This window comes from Oncorhynchus masou, unplaced genomic scaffold (assembly GCF_036934945.1).
Source record: "Oncorhynchus masou masou isolate Uvic2021 unplaced genomic scaffold, UVic_Omas_1.1 unplaced_scaffold_1017, whole genome shotgun sequence".
In the NCBI taxonomy this organism is placed as follows: Eukaryota; Metazoa; Chordata; class Actinopteri; order Salmoniformes; family Salmonidae; genus Oncorhynchus; species Oncorhynchus masou.
The window spans coordinates 112501-119754 of record NW_026999875.1 but is presented as its reverse complement, the minus strand read 5'-3'; positions in this window follow the sequence as shown (position 1 = coordinate 119754).

Genomic DNA, 7254 nt, shown 5'->3' with positions numbered 1-7254 from the left:
AGAGAGAGAGAGAGAGAGAGAGATAGGGACAGAGAGAGACAGAGACAGAGAGAGAGAGAGAGACAGAGACAGAGAGAGAGAGAGAGAGAGAGACAGAGAGAGAGAGAGACAGAGTAGAGAGAGACAGAGATATGGACACAGAGAGAGAGAGCGCAGGAGAGTATTTGTATAAATATGTAATGTTATGATGCTCTCCAGGGAAGGGACCAGACCAGTATCATGACACTAGTTAATATCGTTTCAGGGACCAGACCAGTATCATGACACTAGTTAGTATCGTGGCAGGGACCAGACCAGTATCATGACACTAGTTAGTATTGTGGCAGGGACCAGACCAGTATCATGACACTAGTTAGTATCGTGGCAGGGACCAGACCAGTATCATGACACTAGTTAGTATTGTGGCAGGGACCAGACCAGTATCATGACACTAGTTAGTATTGTGGCAGGGACCAGACCAGTATCATGACAATAGTTAGTATCGTGGCAGGGACCAGACCAGTATCATGACACTAGTTAGTATCGTGGCAGGGACCAGACCAGTATCATGACAATAGTTAGTATCGTGGCAGGGACCAGACCAGTATCATGACACTAGTTAGTATCGTGGCAGGGACCAGACCAGTATCATGACACTAGTTAGTATCGTGGCAGTGACCAGACCAGTATCATGACACTAGTTAGTATTGTGGCAGGGACCAGACCAGTATCATGACACTAGTTAGTATCGTGGCAGGGACCAGACCAGTATCATGACACTAGTTAGTATCGTGGCAGGGACCAGACCAGTATCATGACACTAGTTAGTATCGTGGCAGGGACCAGACCAGTATCATGACGCTAGTTAGTATCGTGGCAGGGACCAGACCAGTATCATGACGCTAGTTAGTATCGTGGCAGGGACCAGACCAGTATCATGACACTAGTTAGTATCGTGGCAGGGACCAGACCAGTATCATGACAATAGTTAGTATCGTGGCAGGGACCAGACCAGTATCATGACACTAGTTAGTACCGTGGCAGGGACCAGACCAGTATCATGACACTAGTTAGTATCGTGGCAGGGACCAGACCAGTATCATGACACTAGTTAGTATCGTGGCAGGGACCAGACCAGTATCATGACACTAGTTAGTATCGTGGCAGGGACCAGACCAGTATCATGACACTAGTTAGTATCGTGGCAGGGACCAGACCAGTATCATGACACTAGTTAGTATCGTGGCAGGGACCAGACCAGTATCATGACACTAGTTAGTATCGTGGCAGGGACCAGACCAGTATCATGACACTAGTTAATATCGTTTCAGGGAAACTTCTTTAGGAAAACAGCCAAGATATTGGAAAGGAACATCTTTATGGGACGGCAGGGTAGCCTAGTGGTTAGAGTGTAGAGGCGGCAGTGTAGTCTAGTGGTTAGAGTTTAGGGGCGGCAGGGTAGCCTAGTGGTTAGAGTGGAGGGGCGGCAGGGTAGCCTTGTGGTTAGAGTTGAGGGGCGGCAGGGTAGCCTAGTGGTTAGAGTTTAGGGGCGGCAGGGTAGCCTAGTGGTTAGAGTTTAGGGGCGGCAGGGTAGCCTAGTGGTTAGAGTTTAGGGGCGGCAGGGTAGCCTAGTGGTTAGAGTGGAGGGGCGGCAGGGTGGCCTAGTGGTTAGAGTTTAGGGGCGGCAGGGTAGCCTAGTGGTTAGAGTTTAGGGGCGGCAGGGTAGCCTAGTGGTTAGAGTGGAGGGGCGGCAGGGTGGCCTAGTGGTTAGAGTGGAGGGGTGGCAGGGTAGCCTAGTGGTTAGAGTTTAGGGGCGGCAGGGTAGCCTAGTGGTTAGAGTGGAGGGGCGGCAGGGTGGCTTAGTGGTTAGAGTGGAGGGGCGGCAGGGTAGCCTAGTGGTTAGAGTGGAGGGACGGCAGGGTGGCCTAGTGGTTAGAGTGGAAGGACGGCAGGGGGGCCTAGTGGTTAGAGTGGAGGGACGGCAGGGTGGCCTAGTGGTTAGAGTGGAGGGGCGGCAGGGAAGCCTAGTGGTTAGAGTGGAGGGGCGGCAGGGTGGCCTAGTGGTTAGAGTGGAGGGGCGGCAGGGTGGCCTAGTGGTTAGAGTGGAGGGGCGGCAGGGTAGCCTAGTGGTTAGAGTGGAGGGGCGGCAGGGTACCCTAGTGGTTAGAGTGGAGGGGTGGCAGGGTAGCCTAGTGGTTAGAGTGGAGGGGCGGCAGGGTAGCCTAGTGGTTAGAGTGGAGGGGTGGAAGGGTAGCCTAGTGGTTAGAGTGGAGGGACGGCAGGGTAGCCTAGTGGTTAGAGTGTAGGGGCGGCAGGGTAGCCTAGTGGTTAGAGTGGAGGGATGGCAGGGTAGCCTAGTGGTTAGAGTGGAAGGACGGCAGGGTAGCCTAGTGGTTAGAGTGGAGGGACGGCAGGGTAGCCTAGTGGTTAGAGTGGAGGGATGGCAGGGTAGCCTAGTGGTTAGAGTGGAGGGACGGCAGGGTAGCCTAGTGGTTAGATTGGAGGGACGGCAGGGTAGCCTAGTGGTTAGAGTGGAAGGACGGCAGGGTAGCCTAGTGGTTAGAGTGGAGGGACGGCAGGGTAGCCTAGTGGTTAGAATGGAGGGACGGCAGGGTAGCCTAGTGGTTAGAGTGGAGGGACGTCAGGGTAGCCTAGTGGTTAGATCGTTCGACTAGTAATCAAAAGGTTTGTGAGGTTTGTGAGTTCAAATCTGTTGTTCTGCCCCTGAACAAAGCACTGTTCCAAGGCTGTCCATGTGTCCTCCTTCTCACACACTCCATGAAACAGACCATGTGACCTCCCCTCTCCATGAAAAAGACCATGTGACCTCTCCTTCTCCATGAAACAGACCATGTGACCTCCCCTCTCCATGAAAAAGACCATGTGACCTCTCCTTCTCCATGAAACAGACCATGTGACCTCTCCCTTACACACTCCATGAAACAGACCATGTGACCTCCCCTCTCCATGAAAAAGACCATGTGACCTCTCCTTCTCCATGAAACAGACCATGTTACCTTCTACATGAAACAGACCATGTGACCTCTCCTTCTCCATGAAACAGACCATGTGACCTCTCCTACTCCATGAAACAGACAATGTGACCTCTCCTTCTCCATGAAACAGACCATGTGACCTCTCCCTCTCCATGAAACAGACCATGTGACCTCTCCCTCTCCATGAAACAGACCATGTGACCTCTCCCTCTCCATGACACAGACCATGTAACCTCCCCTCTCCATGAAACAGACCATGTGACCTCTCCCTCACACACTCCATGAAAGAGACCATGTGACCTCTCTCACACACGCCATGAAACAGACCATGTGACCTCCCCTCTCCATGAAACAGACCATGTTACCTCTCCCTCACACACTCCATGAAACAGACCATGTGACCTCTCTCACACACCCCATGAAACAGACCATGTGATCTCTCTCTCACACACTCCATGAAACAGACCATGTGACCTCTCTGACACACTACATGTAACAGACCATGTGACCTCTCTCTCACACACTCCATGAAACAAACCATGTGACCTCTCTGACACACTCCATGTAACAGACCATGTGACCTCTCTGACACACTCCATGAAACAGACCATGTGACCTCTCCCTCACACACTCCATGTAACAGACCATGTGACCTCTCTCACACACTCCATGAAACAGACCATGTGACCTCTCTCACACACTCCATGAAACAGACCATGTGACCTCTCTCACACACTCCATGAAACAGACCATGTGACCTCTCTCACACACTCCATGAAACAGACCATGTGACCTCTCTCACACACTCCATGAAACAGACCATGTGACCTCTCTCACACAATCCATGAAACAGACCATGTGACCTCTCTCACACACTCCATGAAACAGACCATGTGACCTCTCTCACACACTCCATGAAACAGACCATGTGACCTCTCTCACACACTCCATGAAACAGACCATGTGACCTCTCTGACACACTCCATGAAACAGACCATGTGACCCCTCCCATGTGACCCCTCCCTCACACACGCCATGAAACAGACCATGTGACCTCCCCTCTCCATGAAACAGACCATGTGACCCCTCCCTCACACACGCCATGAAACAGACCATGTGACCTCCCCTCTCCATGAAACAGACCATGTGACCTCTCCCTCACACACTCCATGAAAGAGATCATGTGACCTCTCTCACACACCCCATGAAACAGACCATGTGACCTCCCCTCTCCATGAAACAGACCATGTGACCTCTCCCTCACACACTCCATGAAACAGACCATGTGACCTCTCTCACACACTCCATGAAACAGACCATGTGACCTCTCCCTCACACACTCCATGAAACAGACCATGTGACCTCTCTCACACACCCCATGAAACAGACCACGTGACCTCTCTCACACACTCCATGAAACAGACCATGTGACCTCTCTCTCACACACTCCATGAAACAGACCATGTGACCTCTCTCACACACTCCATGAAACAGACCACGTGACCTCTCTCTCACACACTCCATGAAACAGACCATGTGACCTCTCCCTCACACACTCCATGGAACAGACCATGTGACCTCTCTCACACACTCCATGAAACAGACCATGTGACCTCTCTCTCACACACTCCATGGAACAGACCATGTGACCTCCCCTCTCCATGAAACAGACCATGTGACCTCTCTCTCACACACTCCATGAAACAGACCATGTGACCTCTCTGACACACTCCATGAAACAGACCATGTGACCTCTCTCTCACACACTCCATGAAACAGACCATGTGACCTCTCTGACACACTCCATGAAACAGACCATGTGACCTCCCTCACACACTCCATGAAACAGACCATGTGACCTCTCCTTCTCCCTCAAACAGACCATGTGACCTCTCTCTCACACACTCCATGAAACAGACCATGTGACCTCTCTGACACACTCCATGAAACAGACCATGTGACCCCTCTCTGACACACTCCATGAAACAGACCATGTGACCTCCCTCACACACTCCATGAAACAGACCATGTGACCTCTCCCTCTCCATGAAACAGACCATGTGACCTCTCCCTCTCCATGAAACAGACCATGTGTACTCCCCTTCTCCATGAAACAGACCATGTGACCTCTCCCTCTCCATGAAACAGACCATGTGACCTCCCCTTCTCCATGAAACAGACCATGTGACCTCTCCTTCTCCCTCAAACAGACCATGTGACCTCTCCCTCTCCATGAAACAGACCATGTGACCTCTCCCTCTCCATGAAACAGACCATGTGACCTCTCCCTCTCCATGAAACAGACCATGTGACCTCTCCCTCTCCATGAAACAGACCATGTGACCTCTCCTTCTCCATGAAACAGACCATGTGAACTCCCCTCTCCATGAAACAGACCATGTGACCTCTCCTTCTCCCTCAAACAGACCATGTGACCTCTCCCTCTCCATGAAACAGACCATGTGACCTCTCCCTCTCCATGAAACAGACCATGTGACCTCTCCCTCTCCATGAAACAGACCATGTGATCTCCCCTCTCCATGAAACAGACCATGTGACCTCTCCCTCTCCATGAAACAGACCATGTGATCTCCCCTCTCCATGAAACAGACCATGTGATCTCTCCTACTCCATGAAACAGACCATGTGATCTCTCCTACTCCATGAAACAGACCATGTGATCTCCCCTCTCCATGAAACAGACCATGTGATCTCTCCTACTCCATGAAACAGACCATGTGACCTCTCCCTCTCCATGAAACAGACCATGTGACCTCCCCTTCTCCATGAATCAGACCATGTGACCTCTCCTTCTCCATGAAACAGACCATGTGACCTCTCCCTCTCCATGAAACAGACCATGTGACCTCTCCTTCTCCATGAAACAGACCATGTGACCTCTCCCTCTCCATGAAACAGACCATGTGACCTCCCCTTCTCCATGAAACAGACCATGTGACCTCCCCTCTCTTAGATCCCCGCTGAATGACAGTGGTAGTGTGTATCCGTGTGCGTTCCCACGCCTCAACAACAGAAACAAAGCACATTTTTAAACCAGGCAAGTCAGTTAAGAACAACTTCTTATTTGCAATGACGGCCAAGGAACAGTGGGGTTAACTGCCTTGTTCGGGAGCGGAACGACAGATTTCTTACCTTGTCGGCTCGGGGGATCCGTTCTAGACTCTAACCACCAGGGCTTCCTGTGGCCCCAGAGACATGAATATATCCACTGTCTTTCTCACCTCTCTAGTAAACAAAGAAGCCTTATCATTCCTCAGAAACGTAAATCACATCCCCAGGAAATAGACCAACTCTCTCTCTGTGTTCTGACACACATACAGTCTCCTCTGAGTGACTATACGGGCACCCTATTCCCTAGTTTTGAACCAGGTTCCGTGGGTAAGTAGCGCACTATAAAAGGGAACAGGGCACGATTTGGGACATACTCGTTTACCTTTTACCATAATGACTACCAAACGGCACATTTGCGACTGAGGCTATATACAGGGGGTACCGGTACAGAGTCAATGTGGAGGCTATATACAGGAGGTACCGGTACAGAGTCAATGTGGAGGCTATATACAGGGGGCACCGGTACAGAGTCAATGTGGAGGCTATATACAGGGGGTACTGGTACAGAGTCAATGTGGAGGCTATATACAGGGGGTCTATAGTCAATGTGGAGGCTATATACAGGGGGTACCAGTACAGAGTCAATGTGGAGGCTATATACAGGGGGTCTATAGTCAATGTGGAGGCTATATACAGGGGTCTATAGTCAATGGGGAGGCTATATACAGGGGGTCTATAGTCAATGTGGAGGCTATATACAGGGGGTCTATAGTCAATGTGGAGGCTATATACAGGGGGCACCGGTACAGAGTCAATGTGGAGGCTATATACAGGGGGTCTATAGTCAATGTGGAGACTATATACAGGGGGTACCAGTACAGAGTCAATGTGGAGGCTATATACAAGGGGTACCAGTACAGAGTTAATGTGGAGGCTATATACAGGGGGCACCGGTACAGAGTCAATGTGGAGGCTATATACAGGGGGTACCGGTACAGAGTCAATGTGGAGGCTATATACAGGGGGTCTATAGTCAATGTGAAGGCTATATACAGGGGGCACCGGTACAGAGTCAATGTGGAGGCTATATACAGGGGGCACCGGTACAGAGTCAATGTGGAGGCTATATACAGGGGGTACCAGTACAGAGTCAATGTGGAGGCTATATACAGGGGGTCTATAGTCGATGTGGAGGCTATATACAGGG